The 25534-nt window shown below is 35.5% G+C and overlaps 1 protein-coding gene, 1 long non-coding RNA gene and 1 pseudogene across 6 annotated transcripts in view; 2 read left to right on the top strand and 1 right to left on the bottom strand.

Annotated features, from left to right (window-relative positions):
* Window positions 1-25534, top strand: part of ELP4 (elongator acetyltransferase complex subunit 4) — a 266231-nt gene that overhangs the window by 166977 nt on the left and 73720 nt on the right. The gene's annotated exons all lie outside the window — the stretch shown is intronic.
* Window positions 1-25534, bottom strand: part of LOC140712022 (uncharacterized) — a 125665-nt gene that overhangs the window by 41920 nt on the left and 58211 nt on the right. The gene's annotated exons all lie outside the window — the stretch shown is intronic.
* Window positions 8038-9123, top strand: LOC140712021 (putative uncharacterized protein encoded by LINC00269; annotated as a pseudogene).

The raw sequence follows: 25534 nt of genomic DNA, 5'->3' as shown, positions 1-25534 counted from the left end.
TCCTACCGTTTGCTCCATTTTAGTCACACTGGCCTCCTTGCTTGAACACAGTCAGCCTCAGGGCCTTTGCTGCCTGTTTCCTTTGCCTGAAATGTTATTCTTTCAGATCTTTTCAGAGCTAACTTCCTCAATACCTTCAAATATTTGTTCATATATCACCTTCTTAATGAGAGTTTCCTGACTCTTCTTTTCCGAGTAGCAACCTACCCCCATTCTGCCATTGCCAATCATTCTTAGTCTGCTTCATGTTTTCCCATAGCACTCACCACCTTCTAATATGCTGTATAATTTTCATATCTGTTATGTACACTTTCCGTCTTCCTGTACTAGGATGTAGGTTTCAGAAGAACAAGGATTTTTGTCCATTCCATTCTGTTTAGAACAGTATCTTAACCTATGATAAGGTGCTCAAAAAAAAGGTAGTATGTCTCAGTTTCTCTCAAATTGTTTCCTCTCTTCTTCCCTAGTTAAATTATATACAAGAATGAATGAATTTGGAAGCTTATACTAGTTGAAATAATATCATTTATTGCTATTATTTAGTAGGTACTAAATGTTAGACACTGTATAGGCACTTTGCTGGTATTATTTAATCCCCACAGCTAGTTCTCAGAGTCAGATAAAGAGGCTTAGAGAGGTTAAGTCATTGGCCCAAAACCACGTATCAAATGTATGGCTAAGCTCCAATTCAAGCCTGTAAGAGACTCCAAAGGCCAAGCCCTCTTTGTAGCTTTTGGGTTATGGCCAAGTTTAGCAAGTTTCATTCAATATCAATATTTTTATTTATATTTACATCATTTTTTAAAACCATGTGCCTCCTCACACTTTTTTAAAGTTGATATAAAATTTTCTATTACATGTTTAAATAGTGACAAAGGGTGTAATTTCTGACCTATTGAATACATGCTTTAGTATATTTTCATCCAAATCATGAAGTATAGGCTTAGCTCATTCAATTAGTAGAAAAGGTTTGTAATATAGTCTATTTGGCAATCATTGTCAAATTGATGAGAACAAAGTCCAACTTCATTTTTTAATTCTAATTAAACAGTTTCTTGGACAGTCTCCTCACTTTCTGTTGCCATGAGTGTGTCCCATGGTCATCATGAAACAAAATGCAAGTCCCTTTAGTTCTTCTGTTTTGCAATTATGGGACTCTCCCTTAGGAGCAGTGTACCACACACTAAGGTCCAAGGTGGGTGAGAGCTGTGCCTTCTTTTGCCAAGTTCAATTAAATGGGAAAGGAGAACTTGCAGACTGTAGGTACATTTTCAAGTAGATTAATTTTAGGAGAGAATAACTATGGAAACTGAGGATCTCAAAATTGAATTCTTTTGAAACTCCCCATGCCCACATAGCTATTGGAAAGTCTTTGTAAAACCCAAAGGGGATGCATTTTCCAGTTTCAAGACCTCTGCTTTATGTTATGTAGTACATTGAAATTTAGAAAACTCTTTTTTCATGGTTATAGTAATTTATTATAATCTACAAAAATAGATCTTTAGGTTATGCCAATGTGATTTAAAAAAAAACAGGAATGGAATTAAATACTTAACATTGATGTAAACTATTTAATTAGTAGACTTTTTAAAGAGTTTTTAAAAGGCTTACAGAAAAATTGAAAGGAAAATATGGAGTTCCCATATACCCATCCACTCATTCCTCAGTTTCCCCTATTATTAACGTCTTGCATTAGTGTGGAATATTTGTTACAATTGGTGAGCCAGAATTGATACATTATTATTGACTGAAGTCTGTACTTTATACTAAGATTCACTCTGTTTTGACATTCTGTGGGTCTTGACAAATGTATAATGACATGTATTCCCATCTCAGTGTCATATGGAATCGTGAAACTTTCCTAAAAATCCCGTTCTCTACCTATTCATTCTTCTCTCCTTCTTTCCTCCCTCCCCCAATGTCTGACAGGTGTTGATCTTTTTACTGTTTCAACAAACAATTTTGCCTTTTTCACAATGCCATGGAATTACATAGTTTGTATTTCTTCATATTGGCTTTTTTCCCTTAGTGATATGCATTTAAGGCCAGGTACGGTGGCTCATGCCTGTAATCCCAGCACTTTGGGAAGCCGAGGTGGGAGGATTGATTGAGGCCAGGAGTTTGAGACAAGCCTGGACCACAAAATGAGACCCCTGTCTCTACAAAAAATTTTAAAAATTAGCCAGGTGTGGTGGTGTGTGCAGCAGTGGTCCCAGCTACTCAGGAGTCTGAGGTGAGAGGATCACTTGAGCCTTAAAGGTCAAGGTTGCAGAGAACCGTGGTCGCACACCACTGCACTCCAGCCTAGGTGACATATCAAGACACTGTCTCAAAATTAGTAAATAATTATTATTATTTATTGCGTGTGTGTGTGTGTGTGTGTGTGTGTGTTGTATGCATTTAAGATTCTTCCATGTCTTTCTCTGGCTTGATAACTCATTTCTTTTAGTGCTAAATAATATTCCATTGTGTGGGTGTACCATAGTTTGTTTATTCATTCACTTACTAAAGAACATCTTGGTTGCTTCCAAGTTTTGGCAATTATGAATAAAGCTACTGATATAAACATCCATGTGCAGGTTTTGTGTGGACATAAGTTTTCAACTCATTGGGTAAATATCAAGGAGTGTAATTGATGGATTGTATAGGAGCATATTTCATTTTGTAAGAAACTGCCAAACTGACTTCCACAGTAGCTATACCATTTTAAATTCCCACCAGCAGTGAATGAGAGTTCCTGTTGCTCCACATCCTTGTCAGCATTTGGTGTTATCAGTGTTTTGGATTTTAGCCATTTTTCTAAAATGTAGAAAATGAGAGTGGCATCTCATTATTGTTTTAATTTGCAATTTTCTGGACATATGATATGGAACTTCTTTTTGTATGTTTATTTGCCATCCATCTCTCTTCTTTGGTGAGTTGTCTATGCACATCTTTTCCCCATTTTTAAATTAAGTTGGTTTTTCTGTTATTGTTGAATTTTAAAAGTTCTTTGTATATTTTATATACCATTTGTTTGTTGACTGTCTTCATGCAACTATATTCAAGTTCAGTTGACTATATTCATGTACCACATATACCATAATCTATATTCATGCACCACATATACCATAATCAAGACTATACCACGTGTCTTGATTATGGTATCTTTATATTGTATCTTGAAGTCAGGCAGTGTATTAGTTTGCTAGTGCAACCACAACAAATACCACATACTTGCTGACTTCAACAATAGAAATTTTATTTTCTTACAGTTCTGGAGGTCAGAAGTCTAAGATCAAGATATCAGCAGGGTTAATCTCTTCTGAGGCTTCTCTGCTTGGCTTATAGGTGGCTGTTTCTCCCTGTGTTTTCCCTCTGTGCTTGCACAGGTCTGAGTTTAAATTTCTTTTTCTCATAAGGTCACCAGTCATATTGGATTAGGGCACATCCTAAAGACATCATTTTAACTTAATTCCTCCTCAAAGACCTTATACCCAAATATGGTTACATTATGAGATACTATGCATAAGGGTTTTAACATACGAATTTTGAAGGGAAACGATTCAGCCCATAACAGGTAGTTTCAGTCTTGTGACTTTGTTCTTCAGTATCGTGTTGGCTATTATGGGTCTTTTGCCTTTCCATATAAGCTTTAGAGTCAGTTTGCCAATATCCATAAAATAACTTGCTTGGATTTTTATTTGGATTACATTGAATTTATAGATAAAGTTGGAAAGAACTGAAATCTTGACAGTATTGAGTCTTTCATTTCTAGGGCTGGGTCCCCCTGGAGTTGTGTACTCTCTAATGTCCACCATGAGCTTCTAACAGTTTCTCTTTTACAGTTTAGATTTTGGTACTGATCCCTGTGGAGAATTTTTTTTTTTCCTAGGCTTTTACTTCGATCTCTACAATTGTAGAGGGCAGTGGTTTTCCTGTGACCCCAGTTATCTGATGGATCTAAGATTTGTTGATTTTTCAGTTTGTTCAGCTTTTTGCTTGTGGAGACAGGAATGACAACTTCAAGTTCATTACATGCAGGACTGGAAACCAGAAGTCTCCAACATACTTTTTATTATCGTAACATCATTGTGAAGAAAATTAAGCACTTATTGGTTCCTTATTATACCGAAGGAATTGAATTAGGTATAATACATCTTGAAACTGGCAAGAATCCCATTTTGCTAAAATGATATTTATGAAAATATTTCTGCACTTGCATCATTAGTTTTTGAAACATATATATTTACCCTAGAGCATTGGTTTGCAAAATGCTATGGCCCCAGTGGTTCCACAGAAGATCCTCTGAAATTGCTGGTTTGAGTTTTGGATAGGATTGTAGAGGGGTATAAGCAAGAAGGAACCAAAGGGCAAGGAAGACACTAAGTTCATTATACTCACCCCTGCTTGAATCAGAGCATATGTGTTTTATTTGTTTCATACATATCATTTGAAGTAGCGGTTTGACAATTAAAATATGTTTAAATCCACTGCCCTTTAGTGTTAGCAAATGTTGTATGCAATAGAGAGGGTTGTATTTAATCTTCTAATGTTGTATTCAGTAGGCTGCACAGTAGATGAACCTACATCATGAAAAGCTTCTTTGCAGAGTTTAGTAATGAAATTGTTAAGGAAGAACTCTAAAGTAGACTCATTTTATTTAATGTAAAGCGATCATGTTGAAATAAAACTATTAGGGACTATAAAAACTCAATTTAAAATATAGTTAATTTATACTGAGGAGCTCAGGTATTCCCAAATTAAGTATTTTTGAGGTATTAATTAGCTTATGTATCAAAAAAGATAAAGTTTGATTGTACCTTTATTAACCTGAGGTTAAGTTTTCTTGGTGAAAGTTATAAATGTCAGTATATCCTGACTCATTAGTAACAGTTGAAATTAACCAACTTGGTAACTTCTATTTTTGTAAAAATTTACACTCACATATTTAGATTTTTTTTTTTTTTGAAATTTGACTTTGTATCATGAGGGGAGTTGAGGATAAATCTGAAATAAGATTTCAGGCTTTTCTCCTTCTGAAGTGTATATTCCAGCTGAACAGAGAAAAGCATTTTAAATTCATCTAACAGTCATGTATAATTAGGCTTCGTTCTACATTGTGAATGGGGTTTCTGGAAGGGCAGAAAAAACAGAGTTTGATTTGTTACATGCCCAGGCTTTGCACCATACCATATAGAATTGTTTGTAAACCTGCATACCACAGTAAAGTATACTTAGTCTAAATCAGTTCGGAAAATTAGACACCTACTATGTATAAAACAAATAAGTAAAACACCATTTTTCCAAAAGAAAAGTGAATACAGTTGTAGAAGAGATTAGATAGATGTGCAAAAATCAATACAGGGCAAAATATCCTAAGTGTAATAAAGAAACATAAAATGCTATGAGACTTAAGGAGAGAGGTGTTACATCTCTTTGAAGGCAAATTAAAAGAAGATTGAAAGGGAAAGTAACATTTTTTGATGATCTGGAAGAACATGAACAGAAAATACATCAGTGAGGAAATGGTTACAGTGCATGTAAAAGAAAACTGATAGGTGCTTGAACAAATAGGGCTTTATATTTTGTATTTCTTTTCTTTTTTTTTTTTTTTTTTTTTTTTTTGAGTTGGAATTTCACTCTTATTGCCCAGGCTGGAGTGCAGTGGCACGATCTCGGCTCACTGCAACCTCCGCCTCCCGGGTTCAAGCAATTTTCCTGCCTCAGCCTCCCTAGTAGCTGGGATTACTGGTGTCCACCACCATGCCCAGCTAATTTTTGTATCTTTAGTAGAGATGGGGTTTCACCATGTTGGCCAGGCTGGTTTCGAACTCCTGACCTCAGGTGATTCATTCGCCTCAGCCTCCCAAAGTGCTGGGATTACAAGCATGAGCCACCACGCCTGGCCTAGGGCTTTATATTTCAAAGAGAACAAGTCTAAAGGTAAGTAGATACTGATGTTGATTCAGTGCTTCTGTAATGTCAGCATCCCATCCAACTATGCAACAGTTTCAGCCAAGCTATTGACAAATATAAGAGAGATTTAAATGAAGAGCTGTACTTGATACTATACTTGATATTTGCCAGGATCTGAATGATGAAAGAGGAGGAAGAATGATAGATTATTCAAGACTGTAAAATTAGTGGCCCATCAATAAGACTCATAGGTGCTTCTTTACATGTTTGCCTTCCTCACTAGCTGCTGTTGTTAGAAAGGTGCAGAAGCAGTAAGTCTGGTAGCACTACTTTGGTCACACTTCCAGGATGATTACGGTCTTTGCCCCTGCTGAGATCTCACATACATATTCAGAGCTGACCTCAAATCTCACCTGCTCCCTGAGCCTTGCCTGACAGTTGCATCATAAATTGATCTTTTTTTGTATTTGTAAAGTTAGCACCTTGGCATTCATTGTTCAGTTCTCTCATTTTTGTACGTTTTGTATGATCCTGTATTAGCTCAAGTTGAGTAAGTATAAGAAATACTACCATGCGCCAGGCCTTTTGTGAGGATACAAATATGTATTAACACAACTCCTGCCCATAAAGAGCTCATAGTCTAGTAGAGAAGACTGACATATAAACAACTATAATAGAAATTGACTGGTACAAAAATAGAGTTAGGTTTGAAAATACTGTACAAAGACTAATAATGAGGCAGTTGTTCAGGGAAAGCTACAGAAGGACGATATTTGAGTTGCATCTTGAAAGTCATTTGGACTATAAAATATTTATGTGTACTCATCACTTTCTATTTATATTACTTATTTTGACACTTATCTTGCCCATTCGACTGTAAGTTTCTTGAGGTCAGAAAGTATATATTCTATGCCTTTATTTCACCCATAGTACCAAAATATTTCACTGAATCAGTATATTTGGTACTATCCAAATATTTTATTTATATTTACATAAATTTATTTCTTATTTTTATTTACCTTCCCTTCTCCTCCCCACAAAGCCCAAGCTTAGCTAGTCACCATTCTTCTTTCTATTTTTGTATCCTATTTTGTTAACATTAGCCATGTAATATATTTTTAGAACAGCTTATTTTACACACAAATGTGTAGTTTCTTTCTATGCCATATCTTGAAAGTAAGCATTGAGATTTTTGCTATGCAACTCTTTAGGAGCTTTTATGGTGTCTTGTGTAAGCTTGAGTAAAAATACAAAGCTTGGAGTTTTTTAGTTTTCATATAGCTTTTGAAAAATTTTCAAGTTTATAATTTTTTGTACCACTTCAAAGTATGAGGTTTCCATTTTTAAAAATATAATTTAAAAGCTGTGTTAAAACTACCATACTGTTAAAGTTTCAAATTGGCAAATTGAGTGTATTATTTTGAATTTTACTCTAGGACAGATGAAACAGACTCAAGCTCTTCTAAATTTTGTGAAACACCAGTGATATTTTCCTTCATGAACATTTAAATCCATCATCATTTCTGCAGGTTTCAAGGCCATGGGCATTTTACGATTAATGTTCTAGGTGAATTAAAATTATTTTATGGTCTATTAAGATAATTTGCTAAACATCTATTTAAAAGCCTACTATGGGGGTACTAGAGATACAAAAATAAGACATTGTTTCTATTTTAAAGAATTCACAATTTAATAAAGAAGAGATTTCTTGTATCTGTACTATGGGATAAATTCAATTAACTAGATATAAAAGTCAAAATTGATGAGCAGTAGAAAAGATCACTTATTAGATACTAAGTAAATGATTATTAAATGAACAATAGGAATCATAGACTTGAACCATAGGAAAGAAACATTACTGAATAAACTTGTTCGGTTCTTTGGTATCACCATGGTTTTGATTATTACAGTGATTGTCAGTAATATTTAATGCATGAGGCTAGGGTATTCTGGCATTCAACAATGCTCTGTGCAGTCCTACCCAATTAAGAACTGCTATGATCCTATACAACTTTGAAGTCTAACTAAAGCTACTACAAATATAAATTGGTGTATCACTTCTTCCAGAGTTTATGTTTATATTCAGTGCAGTCCCTATAAAAATCCCAGCATAAATTTTTGCAAAATAAAAAAATTTGAAGGATCAAAAAGATAATCTTTAAATTTAAAAACAAAAACAAAAACAGAATCTCCCTTTGTCACCCAGGCTGAAGTACAGTGGATCAATCTTGGCTCACTGCAGCCTCCACCTTGGGGATTCAAGTGATTCTCCTGTCTCAGCCTCCCAAGTAGCTGAAATTACAGATGTGCGCCACCACCCCTGGCTAATTTTTGTATTTTTATTAGAGATGGGTTTTCACCATGTTGGCCAGGCTGGTCTCAAACTCCTGACCTCAAGTGATCCCCTTATCTCGGCCTTCCAAAGTGCTGGGATTAAAGGCATGAGCCACAGCACCCGGCCCCAAAAAATAATCTTTACACATAGCAAAGTTGGAGGACTACCCTATATCAAAATCTGTGGTATTGACACAACGACAGATCGTTGTAACCAAACTGGACAGAAAAGAGCCCAGAAACAGACCCATACGTATATGATCACCTGTGACTTATGCCAAAAATAACACTAGTGCAGATGGGGAATGATGTGCATTTCAATAAATAGTACTCAGTCAAAACTGGTATCCGTAGGATCCATATGAGAAACAAAAGTAAATCTTGACCCCTTCTTCACAGCATAAACAAAAATCAATTACAGATGGAGTGCAGTCTGATATGAAAGACAAAACAATAGACTTTTAGAAAGAAACACAGGACACTGTCTTCATGGGGAGTGTCTGGAAAGGAGCTGAAGGCACTTTCAAGGAGCTGCTGATATTCCTGATTTTGATCTTATTAAACAAATTATAAAATAAAATGATTTCAATATATGTACCTGTGTAAGCGTAAATTGATGCTTAAGACATAATACTGAAAAGCTTTTACAAAAAGTTGTGCAGAAAGAAAGGGTCCTAATAGCAAAGGAAGTTTAGGCCAGGCACAGTGGCTCACGCCTGTAATCCCAGCACTTTGGGAGGCCAAGGGGGTAGATCACGAGGTCAGGAGATCGAGACCATCCTGGCCAACATGGTAAAACCCTGTGTCTACTAAAATACAAAAAATTAGCCGGGCGTACTAGCGGGCGCCTGTAATCCCAGCTACTTGGGAAGCTGAGGCAGGGGAATCACGAACCGAGGAGGCAGAGGTTACAGTGAGCCGAGATCACGCCATTGCACTCCAGCCTGGCAACAGAGCAAGACTCTGCCTCAAAACAACAACAACAACAAAATAGCAAAAGAAGTTTAATTGAAAAAAACAATTTTAAGTTACTGAATAATTTACCCAACCTGTGCATTTTTTTACTATTTCCAATTACATAGTTAATTGAAATGGGTTTCAATGCAGTAGTGCAATTACTTCAAAAGGAGTGTAGTGAATTACCAATTTGTAACAGAAGAGTTGAAACTTAACAGATTTGTATCCAAACTTTAATAAATTAGTGAAGACATATGAAATGCAGAGACTTTAAGGAATTTTATTAATAAATTTATTTTAAAAACATTTCTGGCCGGGTGCAGTGACGCAACGCCTGTAATCCCAGCACTTTGGGAGGCCAGGCGCGTGGATCACGAGATCAGGAGATCGAGACCATCTTGGCTAATATGGTGAAACCCCTTCTCTACTAAAAATACAAAAAATTAGCTGGGCATGGTGGCATATGCCTGTAGTCCCAGCTAGCCGGGAGGCTGAGACAGGAGACTGAGACAGGAGAATTGCTCCATCCCGGGAGGTGGAGGTTGCAGTGAGCCGAGATCACGCCACTACACTCCAGCCTGGATGACAGAGCAAGACTCCTTCTCAAAAAAAAAATAATTATTTCCTATATATGGTTAAATGATTATAGCACATTAATACTTTTATGTGTAAACGTTTTATGTTAAAATTGTCTTTTCAAGGGGTTATCACACAACTTCTCTATAGTCTCTTATAATACAGTTTCCTTTTCTAACCTTCTTGTAGGCTTTATGACTTAGTCAAAATGAAAGCCAAACTCACCTATGAAAAATATATAGATTTTATATATTAGTAATCTATTATTTTGTCATGTTAGCCCTAATACAATTAAAGTTGTCACCTTCTTTCTCTAATCAGTACCAAGAAAGTCTGGTTTGTTATTATTTATCCTGACACTAATTTTTATTCTAGACTCTACCTGTACCATATTTCTGATTTTTCATGATCTTGTGGAGTTTTTCTTTTATATATGAAATAGCTTCTCATCTTAATTATCTTAAATACAAACATATTCACTATAATTAGATTCTAGCATTTGATTATTTTATTAAAACTTCAGATTAAACATGGATAAAGGAAGGAAGTCGTCTGAGAGAGGCAGGTCATGATGTGATTTCCAGCTCACAATTTTGGATTCTGTCCTATGGGTAATTTGGAACCATTAAAGTATTTTATGCAGAGATCGCCAATCAGATTTGTGTTTTAGAAGTATCACTCTGGGCCTGGTACAGTGGCTCACAAGTATAATCCCAGCACTTGGGGAGGCCATGACAGGTGGATTACTTGAGCCCAGGAGTTCAAGACCAGCCTGGGAAACATGGTGAAGCCCCATCTCTACAAAAAATTAGCCAGGCATGGTGACGGACACCTGTGGTCCCAGCTACTTGGGAGGCTCAGGTGGGAGGGTCACTTGAGCTGGGGATGTGGAGGTTGCAGTGAGCTGAGATCATGCCAGTGCACTCCTGCCTGGGCAACAGAGTGAGACCCTGCCTCAAAAAAAAAAAAAAAATCACTCTGGCAGGAGTATGAAAAGAGATTGGAGTCGGGGTGGGGTGGGGTGACAAGACTAGAGGCCAGGAGTTAAGTTAGGAAACTGTTGCAGAAACTAGGTGATCATCATCATCACCATCACCTTCATCATAATGATTAGACATGAGATAAAATCAGCTGAGCTTAGTCATTTTGTAAGAGAGAAGGAGGAGTCTAAACTGGCTTCCAAATGTCTGATTTGGGTGACTAGATGGGGTCGGTGTCTTTCATTAAAATAGGGACCATAGAAAAAGGTGCAGTTTGAGACATGTAGAATAGGACATACAGGTAGATATAACCTTTGAACATTTGGATGTGTGAAATTTGTTGTAAGGAGAAACATGATCCAAAGATGTATATTTGGGAATCATTGTTATATAGCTGGTAGTTGAAGACATTAGAACATGTAAGATCAGAAAACATGTTTAGATTCAGAAGAGAAGGAGGCAGAAGAATCATGTGGAGTGGTCTCATGGAGATTGAGAGAAGAGAGAATTTTGAAGGAATAATGAACAATGCCAAATGCATTGAGCAATGAATAGAAAGTCAACAATTGACTCATAGATAGAGAAGTCTATGGCATTTGGCAATATGAGGCTCATAGGTGACCATTGACCAAGAAATTGGAGCATAGGGCTGAAAACCTTAATTACATGTAATTGGTTAAAGATTGAATGACTTTTGCAATTTCTTTGAAAGTATAAAAAGTGAATGGGAGGTAAGGAAATAGAGACAGCAAATATCAACACTGTTCCAGATTCTTGAGAATGAAAGAAAGGAGAAGGAAAGAGTAATAGAGGCGGGTGCAGGATAGATAATTTTTCAGTTATTTTGCTTTTTCCACTTGTACCTTGATTAAAATACTGCTTTTTGGTTTTTTTTGTTTTTTTTTTTTGTTTGTTTGTTTTTTTGAGACCGAGTCTCACTCTGTCACCCAGGCGGGAGTACAGTGGTGCGATCACTCACTGCAAGCTCTGCCTCCTGGGTTCACGCCATTCTCCTGCCTCAGCCTCTCGAGTAGCTGGGACTACAGGCACCCGCCACCGTGCCCGGCTAATTTTTGTATTTTTAGTAGAGACGGGGTTTCACCGTGTTAGTCAGGATGGTCTCGATCTTCTGACCTCATGATCCGCCCGTTCTTGGCCTCCCAAAGTGCTGGGATTACAGGCGTGAGCCACCGTGCCCGGCCTAATGTTGCTTTTGATTGCATTTTCATGAGTTAATGTTAAACTTTGTATTTTTCTGTAATTAATCATTCTACAGTACTTTAGTTAATGGCATAAGTTTAAAAGAATCAGGGTTACCCTCAAACCAAATTAAGTATAAATAGTAAATTGTGTTATTTCCTTGAATGCACAGGATTAAAAAATATTTATGACAGAAATATGTAAAATCACGATTGAATGAAGGGAAGACGTTGACAGCGTGTTGGATAAATGTGAGATATCTTAACAAATGATTTTTAAATGAGGCCATCTGTTAAAGCTTGCTGATGCTCTTGAGTCTGGAGCAAGAGGTTATTTATGTTTTCACGCAAATCAGGCTTTAACCAAAATACTTTGGAAAAAACAGATGCCTTATAGAAATTCATTATTCCTAAAATAATTACAATCTTCTAAATGTTAACATCCCTTTCTACAAAGAATGGCGTTATGCTAATGCTGTTTATATATATGAATGTGAAATTATTGTATCATTTGCTGTAATGCAAGGGAATGGTTTCTCCTTATCCCCACCTCCATCCTCACCCCTGGGAGATACATGCCTGCTTACCAGGACCAATTTTCTACTTATTTAGCTAAAAATAATTGACCTTTGAAAGTCATAACCCAAGTAGTTGAATTTGAACTAAAATCTAAAGATAAATCTAATCTTTCAGGCATTCTTTCCTCCTACTCTTTTGATCTTTTTGACCCCCACTAAGTCTTACCAGGTATATTGGAGTAGAGGAAATTTCATAATAGAATACAGTACTGTGTCATGTTTCATTAATGTCAAAGATTTCATGTAGTAAATAGAACAAGAAGGTACCATTTTGTATAATATTCAAAATCTGTATAGCACATTGCTAAGCAGAGTATACACTCAAGAAATGTAGAATTAGTAATACTATGCTAGAAAATGAACTTCCAGTATTGCTGTTATTTTACTAATATGCATAGTCACTGACCTGTGAAGAGTGAACAGTACGTAGAAGTGCCCAGAGATAGGAAATTATGAGGGTCCCTAACTTTCACATACATATTAGATTAATTTGAGCCTCCATAAAAAGAGAAAAAATTTGTGAGGGCTCAAGGGGGGGGAAATGAGGGTACTTCCTGTTTGCAGCTTTTATCATTGGGAGAACAGTAAATTAGATCTAGACTAATGTATTTGGTTTCTCTAATTTATGGCAATTTGTTAACTCTGTCATTGAGTGGAATGCTAAACAAAATTTCTGTGGCATATAAGCACCTTGCACAGGGTTCACTCTAATTATTTGAGGAGCTTTTAGGCATAGACTATTTGGTATACTGATTAAAGTATGATTAATTATTAATTAGTATCTTGTCCTGCAAGAATGTGTTTAGCTTTAATAGGTTCATCTTTACTTGAAAATAGTGGCAAGCTGGGTGCAGTGGCTCTCGCCTACTCAGTGGTGAGAGGATCACTTGAGGCCAGGAGTGGAAGACCAACCTGGGCAACATAGCAAGACCTCAACTCTAAAAAATTTTTTTAAATTAGCCAGGTGTGGTGGTGCACACCTGTAGTCTCATCTACTCCGAAGGCTAAGCTGGAAGGATCACTTGAGTGCAGGAGTTTGGGGGTCAGCAGTGAGGTTCAGTTGTGCCACTGCACTTCATCCTGGGCAACAAAATAAGAACCTGTCTCTAAAAAAAAACAAGAAAGAAAGAAGAACGAAAAACATGGCTTACACACTGGGCGGATGTAGTGCATTTCTCCTTCCCAACTCCTCTCTGGGTTGATGCATTTGTCCAAATGGAGGGTGGAAGAAAGACTGAGAATTACATTATGTGAAAGCCCCTGCCCAGCTCCTTGCTTATGATAGGAAGTCTGTGGCCACTGATTTCCCATCTTATGTTCTATGTACTCTATAAAGTAGTATGGTATAGTGATTTAGAATGAGGCTGTGTAGTTCAACAGCCTGAATTTGAAAGTTGACTCTGCCACTTACTGGATGTGTGAGCTCAGCAAATAATGTCTTTTTGCTTCAGTTTTCTCACCTATTAAATAGAGACAATTGGCATCTTTCTCAGAGGATTGTAGTTGTGATGGTGGTGGTTGTTTTTCACTCAGGCAAAGAAGCATTGCTCTGCTAATGGAAACCTGGAGAAGTGCTTATTAGCAGACAGTAACTCTGTTCTCTACCATCCTCCATATACTAGGGAAATGGTGGTGGTCTGTGAAATGGAACCAAAATAATATTCCTCTCATAAGGGAAAGAAAAGAAAATAATATGTGTTTTGTATGCATTATCTCACTTAATCTTTAGAATAATTCCTTCAGAATAAATATTATTAGCTGATTTTTTCATGTGAAAGACCTGAGGCTCAAGAGAGTTTCTTCACAAGATCAAATATCTGCTGAATAGCAAAGCCAAGATTCAGTCAGAGGAGTAGCTGACTCGAAAGCCCATCTGTTTCCACCTCATTCTACTAGCTAAATTGCCAGCATTCGGGGCATAGCTGTTTTCCTTCTTTTCTAGATGTGGCAAATTAAGAGAAACCTGTGCCACAATCCAGTCCATCTGCCTCACCTTCCTTCAAGTGAGAGGGAGCACGCACAATAGAATCTCAAATAATGTTTGGTCACTGACCAGACAAATACTTCTTCTTTTTCCTAAAAAGAAAATGTATATTTTATATCTGTAATATTGTGATGGATTATTTGTACTAAAATGTGAGTTTCTTCTATAGCTTTGTGGAAAAGTAAAAGTAGAACTTCATGTATGAGACACAGTTATCCCAATTTAATCTTTATCCTCTTACACTGAATTAGTTTACAAAGTCTGAGTTAATAAAAAAGCACAATTCTGTTAGCTTCCTACCATCATTTTATTTTGATCTTTCTTACTTATTTAAAGAACATGTTGGCCCTGAAAATCTTGCCTCTGGCCAAAAACAATAAAAGTCTTATCTGGTAATAACTAGTCATTACTAGTAATAGTTGAGGTTTTGTGTACTGAGTACTCAGTTTCGTGTGGGGTTTTTTTTTCCCTTTTTTTTTTTTTTTTTTTTAACACCAAAAAAGCAAAGACAAATCATGTCTTTTCTTATTCAAGGCCTTTTAAAGGTACTTTTTTGGCTCTTTGCCCTACTTGTTAGTTTTCAGTCAGTTTAGAAACGATTTTATACTTCCCCAAATCTCCTACATTAAGACTTCAAAAGTCTTAACATTAAAGAATAGCTGCTTCTGGCATTTCACATAGCTCAGAGTAAGGCAAGTTAGTACAGATAATTTAAATGATACCCAGTCACAGGTACCTTCACTTTCATTGGTTGCGTTTTCAGAATACCTATTTAGTTATGTACCTTATGAATTTAAACATGACTAAAGATGAATTTTTTAATGTGTACATTATGTTTTCTGAGCCTGGAAATTAAGGGAAAAAATGATGAAGCCATGTTACACAAGTACTCAATTTTTTTAAAAATCTGGGATAGTACTATGCTAATTAATGCTTATTTTATGCAAACTAGACTATATCTGTTAACGGACACATTACTGTCAAGAAAATATTACTTGTCTTAATTATCAGTAATGAAGCAGGGATAAGCTGCTCACTTAGATATAATATATCTAATGACCTTTTCAGTTAGAGGTTGTGATGAAAGGTATCAGTTTCACAAATTATGCTTCATTCAGCTTCTGGCCTTTGTGTAGATTAATGTTTTGTGGATGAGTTTTAAAGTCAGGCATAAATTGTGTTTGGTGTTTAAAATTGATTTAGTGTCTTGCTTTTAGTACATCATTTTCTCATTTATAAAACCTCAGTTTTATCTTCAAGCTTAAATAAATAATCCATGGTAAATTTAGAATTGCCTTACTGCCACTGGTTTTTTTTAACCTTACCAAATAGAATAGTACATATATTTACACTTGTTTAACTAAAGGACATACTTCATGACTGAAGTTTCTTTCTGATTTCTGAATTTAAAACAATAAGCACAGTGTTTACAATAACAATTTTTGAACTAGGAATATAAATATTTATCATACCACTTTTCCTAATTAGATATCCCCAGATGACACAAAGCTGGTTATTCATCCTGAGATGACACATAACAGGTTATTGTGATAGAATTTATGATATCTCTTAACATTAACTTCTTATTGAGTAATAAATATGATAACATATTATAATAAAATTGTAACATCATTAAAGAACTCATAGATTTGGCCTTATTCACACCAATAGGAGGATTGCCCCCATGTTTTAAGCAACTAAGTAAGGATTTAAGCATTTTATCTATGTAACAGAACAGTGAGACAAAAAGTGGTTTTCAAGTTTTTAAGCTGTGAAACTCTTGAGAAACTTCTTACTCAGAAGTCCAATAAAGAAATCTAACAATACTGGAGCTGCTCTGGTTGAGTTGGAAAATTTCTAAACTAACTTGAAGGAATCCAGGGCTGCCAATGAGCGGTGTTTTGATACTATGATCCTGATAGTTATATTATTAACGTAGCCCAAATATTAGAGTTGGGGAGGAAAGTACAGACCATGGTTTTCAGACCTTCATCTTAATGGTTAGGAAATCGAAAGATACAATATAACTAGCCTAAGTTAATATGGTCAGTAAGTGCTATGATCTAGAATCTTAAAAAAATTAAGTACTTCTAGTGATAGAATCTTTTCCCTACTAACTGTAGCCCTAATACTGTAAATAATGAATTTTGGAAACTATTTAAAGAACAGTTTCTGAATTGACCTAATCTTTGTGTAGAAAAAAAGTAGGCCATCAATTTTTCATTTACAAGGGCAAATAGCTACCCCAGCACATTGACTCTACTTCTTGCTCCATTGCTCATTTTGGAAGAGTACACAGTGACAGGTGCCAGTTCTGTACCTTGGCTTTGCAGAAAAGCAGGAGAGGATCAGCAAAACAGGAGTTTTCCTGTGCTCTGCTTAATTCCAATTCCTCCAAGGCGCATTCACACATGACGTTGCCTCTGATTGGAGCAACAGCCCCAATCTCACACCCCTTCCACCTCCTACCACGGTGGTCTCAGCCGGGCTGACTTCTGTGTATCCTTCAGGCTGCAGTTTAAATATCACTGTCTCCCTCAGGGCTTCTATGATCCACACCAAGTCTAGATTGAATACCTCTGTTTATGCTCTGGTAGCATCCTGTATTTTCTCTATCATAGCAATAACCACACTGGATTGCAATTACTTGTATCATCCCCTTCTTAAATACTCAATTCCATAAATAGAGTGTCTTGTTTATCATTGATTCTTCCAAGCCTAGCAGAGTTTCTGACACATGGCTCATGCCCCATGTTTATTAGGGGAGGAAGGAAGGGATGTAGACTCTCCACTGCCCACTCAAAGGAGTAACATTCTTATTGAGCAGCTGCTGACTTCCAATGTGATTTTAGAAGAGTTATCCCTAAGTCTTCGTTTCCATTTCCAGTAATAATACCTCCAGTACCTAGCTTTTGTGTTTCGTGTATTACAAGTGGGTTTTCTCTACATCAGGGCTTTCATTTCAGTTTCTGTGTTATAATGGAAGAAGAAAGCCTGTTTTTTGTTTGTGTGTGTGTGGTTTTTTTTATTATTGATACCAGATTAAGGAGCCTTCTCTCAAAAGCAATTTGTTTAAAATCATCTTACTAAAATTCTAGGTCCCAATAAATTGAAAAATGGGCCATCTCCTTCATTTACAAATAATCTTACAGACTTTTAATGATGATGACATTCTATAAATAAAGTATTTGTAGTCATTCTTGGGAACTTCAGGACTTTATTTCTTGATTTTATCCTTGAGAATGGTACTTATACAACTTATAATTTAACATGTATACCACGTAGTCAGGGTGGAATTATTGTCCACAATTAAAAGTGTCTAAACTTGTTTCTGTCAAAAATGAGGACTTGAAATGCAATCAGGGTCTCATCAAAAGCAATACCACTCTTCCAATGATTAATTATCATATTTTTATATTAACAAAAGAAGCTGATGAGATGAGTGGGATGTAAGAGATGAAGAAGAGAATTGTCTCATTCATTTTTTCAGAAAGTTGAGAAAAAAAGTTAAAAAAAAGAAACATTGAACTTTAGTAGTGCTTCTACTACATATCAGAAAATGCTTTATTTTTAAAAGGATTTTTTAAGGAAAATAATACACATAGCTAGAACAGCAGTTTATATTTAACAGAACTAAATGGTCACATTTTAAAGTAAAGTACGCCCTGGCATTTGAACAGCTGTTATATCCAATTCAGATTTGCATACTGTTGTTTAACCTTCCCAGCTGTAGTGGGGGTGGCGTGTTAGTCTAATCTGGTATAAAATATGCATAGTATACTTAAAGTTGAAACTTTAAACACATATTTGTATTAAACTGATAAATTTTAGTCATATAAGCCTATTTTAAATAAATACCTTTATCTTTCTGTAACTTATTTATTGAGCAGATTTTAACTACTTAAAACCTCTTTCAAACCTTTTATGTTTTATTTATATCTTTTTATTCTTTAATATTACTAATGAACACAAAGTATATACATTTCCTGTGTGTATGCTTACAATTACATTGTTATAGTCATAGAAAAAAAATTTTTTTTTTGAGACAGGGTTTCACTTTGTCACCTAGGTTGGAGTGCAGTGGTGAGGTCTCTACTCACTGCAACCTCCATCTCCTGGGTTCAAGCGATTCTCCCTCCTTAGCCTCCCGAGTTGCTGGGATCACAGGCATGGGCCACCACTCCTGGCTAATTTTTGTATTTTTAGTAGAGATGGAGTTTCAACATGTTGACCAGGCTGGTCTTGAACTCCTGGCCTCAAGTGATATACCCCCCTCAGTCTTCCAAAGTGCTGGGATTGCAGGCATGAGCACCATGCCTTACCTGGAAATTTTAAATTACATTTTTCCTATATTTCTACCTGATTCTCTGACCTCAGCAGAATCTTCTTTATTAATACAATTATGGAAATGGAATGAGAAGAAGGTGATCGCTGTATGAAGATCTTATGAGACTAAAGCTAAAAGAGATTAAGATCAAAATACATATTACCATGGAGCACATGAATATAGTGAATAAAAATTCATTCATCAAAGGCTGCTACAGCATAAAACATTGCTTGAAATTTGAAAGAAATGATTTTAGAACAAATAAACAAACGCTCATGATTATACACCATACACACTCAAGCACACACAACAATATACATGTAGAAATAGATGTATCTATATGTGAGTTTATTTACTATATATGTGTGTATTTCTTAGCCTTCTCTTCTGAAGAGCCTGGAAGCAATGACAACCCTAGGGAATACTCCAAGTACCCAAATATTGGTTTCTGAGTCTCTTCCTCCACTAAAAAAAAAAAAAAAAAAAAAAACAGGAAGGGAAGAGGAAGGAAGCCTCTTGGCAAAATAGCTAATTCTAGGACTGAGGCCAGGAAGTATAAAATGAGACTAGAATTTGTGCCAGAAAGTAAGCAGATACTCAAAGAACAATAGGAGCATGAAAAAAAAATGGCCCAGAATTTAATTCAAAGAGTTCCCACTAGCCAGTCTGGGAAATTAATAATGGAAAACGTTAAATAAAATGGAAATTCATGAGCCCATACTGAGATAGATGGATGCATAGATGAAAAGAAATATCTTCCCTGCCATAGAATACCAACTATTAAACATTGAAGGAATGATAAAAATAGAAATAGAAAATTACCATTTGACAGTCATAGTTCATCACCCATAGTTCAATTCAGATGGAAGTTTTCAATGGAGACTGAGGCCTGGCTTGTGGGTTTGGTGAGGTTTAGTGAGGAAAAGGATATTGACATAATCTCAGAATATCTCCCTTACACACTACTAGTTAGTTACTAAGGGATGACATGACAGTGGAGAAATTTTCTGAACAATATGACCAGACGATCAAGGTTGACATCACAAGTGGGTCAACTTCATGTATGGCACATCACCTTGATGTGTAGCCTTGAAAAGAGCAGAGTGTCATGTTAGTGGTTTCCCTGCCCAAAAAGCATGATCATGAGGAAATAGCAGAAAGATCTAAGTTTATGATTAGCCTACAGAATGAAAGTTCTATATTTTTGGAAAAATGTCAAGAACATGAAAGACCTGGAGAGAATGAAAATATGGGAAGGGAATGAATGTCCTGACATTACTGGGCAGTTGACAAAGTTTGAATGATGTCTGTAGATTGATAGTAGTGTTTTATAAATGTTGATTTTCTGACTCAAAGACTTATGTGGTGATTCTGTAGAAGAATGTCCTTGTCTTAAGAAATACTGGAGTATTTAGGGTTGATAGGAATCATGTCTGCTGCTTGTTCTTGGATACTTCAGAAAAGGCTAATCATGTGTACATGTACATGCTTACGGGAGTGTATTTTTTAAAAAAAGAGAAAAATGGAGCAAATGAAAAATGTTAAAAATTGGGGAATCTGGGTGATAGGAATATGGGAATTCTTTGTTTTTTTCTGGCATACTTTTCTGTGTTTGAAAATACTTCAAAATAAGTTGTTCTAAAATGATCACTAAAAAGGTAAATACCTCATAAACATTCATATTTCTGTAATATGAGTAGTTACAGAAGTCAGGTTAATAAAAACTATAAATAGCTTTATGTTCATGTAGACAAATGAGTTAAGATTTTCAGAGGTTTTTGGATTTTTGGAATTGAGAATAAAGGCTGTGTGTCTGTATGAGGTATCCAGGCCCAAATAAGTACATTTTCCCAGTCTCACACAGGAAGTAACAGAACCAAGGTCTCTTGATTCCCTCCCCGGTAGTCCTTGGAAGACAGCTGGAAAGATTGTTTACTCAAGATAGGGACATTTGTATTCAAATTCTGACTTTTGGGAGTTCATTCAGGAAAGTGTCAGATTTACAAAAATGTCCCTTAGAGCTACATCATTAGATTCACCAAGAGGGCATGTTCTGTGTTGCAGTTTTCAAATGCAAACCAATGAGAATGTAAGAATGTTCTCATTGGTATGCAATGAGAATATAGAAAGAAATAATAGAAAACCTTTTTCTTTCTCCTGGCGTATGTCATATATAATAGTATAAATGTGAGAGTGAGTAGATTTCTTCTTCCTTTCCTCCGTGGTTTTCATCCCAACCTAATTCTCTTATCCTGTAAGATTTCCTTCCTCTTTACAGGGTTATAGAATACACTTGGATTTCAAGCACTACCTTTTTAAAATCAGATTTACCAATCACTTGATTAGCCATAGTGGCTAATGTGTTTTTAATGTTTCAAATAGCCAGTGACTTGAACCTCTGTGTAAGAAAATAGCCTTCTCTGCGTTCTGTATTTGCTCAGACCATTTCGCATAATTTAAGGACTTTGTGCTCAAGCATTTTCTTTTCCTTTTTAAAATTTCCTTGTCTTACCAGGAAAATAAAATTTTTTGGATATTTTCAGTTATATAGCCAATATAAAGTCCATTTTGAGGACTTAATATTATAAAGAATAAGCTGTCACGTTGCTTAAATGGGGTTTTGATAAGCTCCTTGTATCTTCTTCTTATTCTTTAATTCCTTTTTTTTTTTTTTTTTTTTTTGAGACGGAGTCTCGCTCTGTCACCCAGGCTGGAGTGCAGTGGCCGGATCTCAGCTCACTGCAAGCTCCACCTCCCGGGTTCACGCCATTCTCCTGCCTCAGCCTCCCGAGTAGCTGGGACTACAGGCGCCTGCAAAAGATTTTCTGGAAGTAACCAAGAAGTATTATAATTTTATACCTACATATTTAAAATAAGATTTTTTTATTAGTAGAATCATGCTATCGCCTTAATTAACTTCTAATCTCATTCAATTTATCTTGGGGTACAGATATTGTATCCTATTTAAATTTATGTCAGAAGCTATTGCCTAAGCATAATTTTATAGTAGCTATGTCTCCTGGGTTCTAAAACTGCTTTTTTCTGCTCTTATGACCAAGCCAGTTAAGATTTTTCCTGTATTTTCAGTTTATTAACTTAAGCCCTATATGTATTTCAAGATTTTGTAGACTAATATATAATATTATTATATATTTATTATATTATTATATATTAATACTATTATATGTTGATATATAATTAATTTTTATATATTATAAAATATATAATAAATATATACACACATGTATATATTTCAATCTATTTTTCCAACTTGAGCCTTGATAAATTTTATTTTACCTAATATAATAAGAGATAGATTTTCAATACTGATCAGTAAAGACAACATTTTTTAAAATGGGTAAACAAACATTTTATATTGTAAATGCCTGATATTATACCTTTATTTCTCAGCATACATAACTTTAATGTTTATATATTATTCCCAAAAATTGAACGTCAACTGTTAGCCACAGTAGGAAGCAAATATATTGATGAATTATGTTTCTGACTGTCCTTTTAAATCTACTTAGTAAATAAAATTATAGTTGCATTTCCAAAGGTGAACTTTTTAGTCTCCTATAATTGTATATGTTTACACGTGTTGAGATGGAAAGACTTTAAACACTAACATTTTGAGATTTTAATTAAACAAATAATTAGACTTGAGCCAGGCGTGGTGCCACACACCTGTCCCAGCTACTCGGGAGACTGAGGCAGGAGGATCACTTGAGTCCAGGAGTTCAAGGCTGCAGTAAACTGTAATTGGGCCATTGCACTCCAGTCTGGGCAACAGAGCAAGATCCTGTCTCTAAAAATAATAATAATAACAACAACAATAATTAGGCTTGAATTAAAACATGTCAGGGAGAGGAGAATGGGAGTTTAATGAACACAGAGTTTCAATTTGGGATGAAAAAGTTCTGGAAATGGATAATGGTAAAAGTTGCATAACAGCATACAACTTTTAAATGTACAGTTCAGTACTTAGTGCCACTGAACTGTACATTTAAGAATGGTTAAGAGATAAATTTTGTGCTATGTATATTTTACCACTGTGTGTATATTTAAGATCTGTTTCATAGTTTTTCATCTGTAGGTGATTCTCCCTTATCCTAGATATTAGCTAGCATTTAGTCTTTAACCTTAACATATACTATTATTCATTTAATGTATGTTATATACTTTTACTGTGTTAGGTATACATTCTGGCTATAAAAAAATTTTTGAAAGTTTTTAAATTGCTTCAGGTATTTTTTAGCTATGTGACCTTGTATAAGATACTTAACTCCTCTAAACTTTCATTTTCTTTTGTGTAAAATGAGGATATCAATGCCTATATCAAAAGGTTGTTAGATGGAACAGTTAATATAATAATATTTACTTCAAATTTTATTGGGAAAATGAATATTATTTATGTAAAGCACTTAGAACAGTTAAATTCATTAAAATCACTCAGAAAATTATAGCTGCTAGCACCTTATATTAGACATTGCAGATGAGTTAACACACCAAAGCTCCTTTTAATTTTTGGTTGTCTTTTGGGGGCTGCATGTGTGGGTTACACCTTATAGTCACCACCTGCATTCTCTTTGTTTACTTTGTACTTGACTTGATAAGCATGACACATGCAGAGGATCCAGTGATTATGTATTTGGTCTCCTAGGACCTCTTCAGCCTCCTAGGCGTTGCACCAGTGGCATAGTGAGCAAGCTTGCTAAGCAAAGGGAACAGTGAAAAGAAGACAGGGCGTGCAACATGCCAGTGTTTCTGTGGCACAACCTTTATTGCCCAGTTATCCCCAGAGATTCTAAAATAGCTATGACACCTTTTCAGGTTTAGATAACCTCTTTATTTATTTATACTGTGACTCTGCTAGTTTTAAGCAATTATAATTGATCAAAAACTTTAACCAGTGATTTTCAAAGTGTGAATAAAGTATGAATATTTTTAACATAATCTATATACTTTGCTTCATTTATGAAAGAATTTGAAGGAGTTACCTAATTGCTGTTATTATAACCATTATATTGAAATGCAAAATAACTAGACAAAAAGAAACCTTAAAAGATTGTCGCCTCAATCTCTTCAAGGCACAAGTTACCCTTAAACCCTTCTCTCCAGGTACCTTACACCTTAGTTGTGATTATCCAGCTGTCCTAGAGCAAGCCTGTGATTTCTCTGTTGGTGATCTTGTGCCAGTATTTCACATTATTATTTTTTTTTAAGGAAATCAAAGTGTTTCTTGATTGAAAAATAAGAATTAGTACAATTGTTATATCTTTTAGTTAATATGCCTTCTCCTAAAATAATTCTCAAATTGTTTGAAACTGAAGGCCAAGAATATGGCAGAAAATAGAAATCATTTGAAACTAGTAAATATTTCAACTTGCATATATATGTCCAAAAAAGTAAAATTCAAAAATGTTATATGCACTCACATATTCAGCACTCTAACTTAAACTACAGCACACTTCTGAGGTCTGATACTAACAGTATTGTAAAGCTTTATTATATTTTTATGGCCCATGCCATCTGGGCATTTGTTCTGCTTACAATAGTAATAGAATTTTAAAAAAAAAATTAGTTTTCAGTGCAATTGTCTTATCACAAATGCATCAAGGCAGATTATCTCTTATTATTTCAGGTGCGGTTCTTGGAATTTGGATTTGTATCTGTTTGAAAATAGAAAAACTTCTCAGCAACTAAAAAAAAGAATCACACATGGTTAATTCAAACAGAAGACACAAAACTCCTCTTTGTTTCTTAAAACAAATTCTGATTTAGATCATAGAAAACACTACTCTTGTTTATGACTTAAAGATTATATAGGTTGGGTGTGGTAGCTTACGCCTGTAATCCCAACACTTTGGTAGGCCGAGGTGGGTGGATCATGAGGTCAGGAGTTGGAGATCAGCCTGGCCAACACAGTGAAACCCCTCCTCTACTAAAAATACAGAAGTTAGCCAGGGATGGTGGTGTGTGCCTATAGTCCCAGCTACTCGAGAGGCTGAGGCAGGAGAATCACTTGAACCTGGGAGGCAGAGGTTGTGGTAAGCTGAGATTGCGCCACTGCACTCCAGTCTAGGCAACAGAGTGAGACTCTATCTCAAAAAAAAAAAAAAAACAGATTATATGATATATGACTTAAGGATTATTTTCTGACTTCCTACGTCACCATATGTGTTAGTCCATTTTCGATTGCTATGACAGAATACCATAAACTGGGTAATTTATAAAGAGCAGAAGTTTATTTGGCTCATGGTTTTAGAGACTGGGAAGTCCAAGAGCATGGCGCCAACATCTGGCAAGGGTCTTCCTGCTGCATCATAATATGGTGGAGAACACCACATGGTGAGAAGCCACCAGTCCCATCATGGGGCCTCACCCTGATGACCTTATCTAATCCTAATTACCTCCCAAAAGCCCCACTGGCAAATACAATTAACATCAGAATTTGGGGACTAAGTTTCCAACACATGAAATTTGGGGGACACATTCAAACCATAATACCATATAAATGTACTTATGTTTAATTGCTTTATTGCTAGGAACTTTGGATTGAGACAAACACAGATTTTAAAACTACTGCTTTATACACTTAAACATACAGGTTCTGAATCTTTTTATTTTGACATTTTAATTATTTCTTCAAAAAATATTACAGATTAAAATTTCTCAGCAACGATAGTCTAGTTTTTATT

The sequence above is a fragment of the Chlorocebus sabaeus genome, chromosome 1, assembly GCF_047675955.1.
Source record: "Chlorocebus sabaeus isolate Y175 chromosome 1, mChlSab1.0.hap1, whole genome shotgun sequence".
Lineage (NCBI taxonomy): Eukaryota > Metazoa > Chordata > Mammalia > Primates > Cercopithecidae > Chlorocebus > Chlorocebus sabaeus.
Note: the sequence above shows the minus strand (reverse complement) of the source record. Positions and strands in the feature narration are given on the sequence as shown.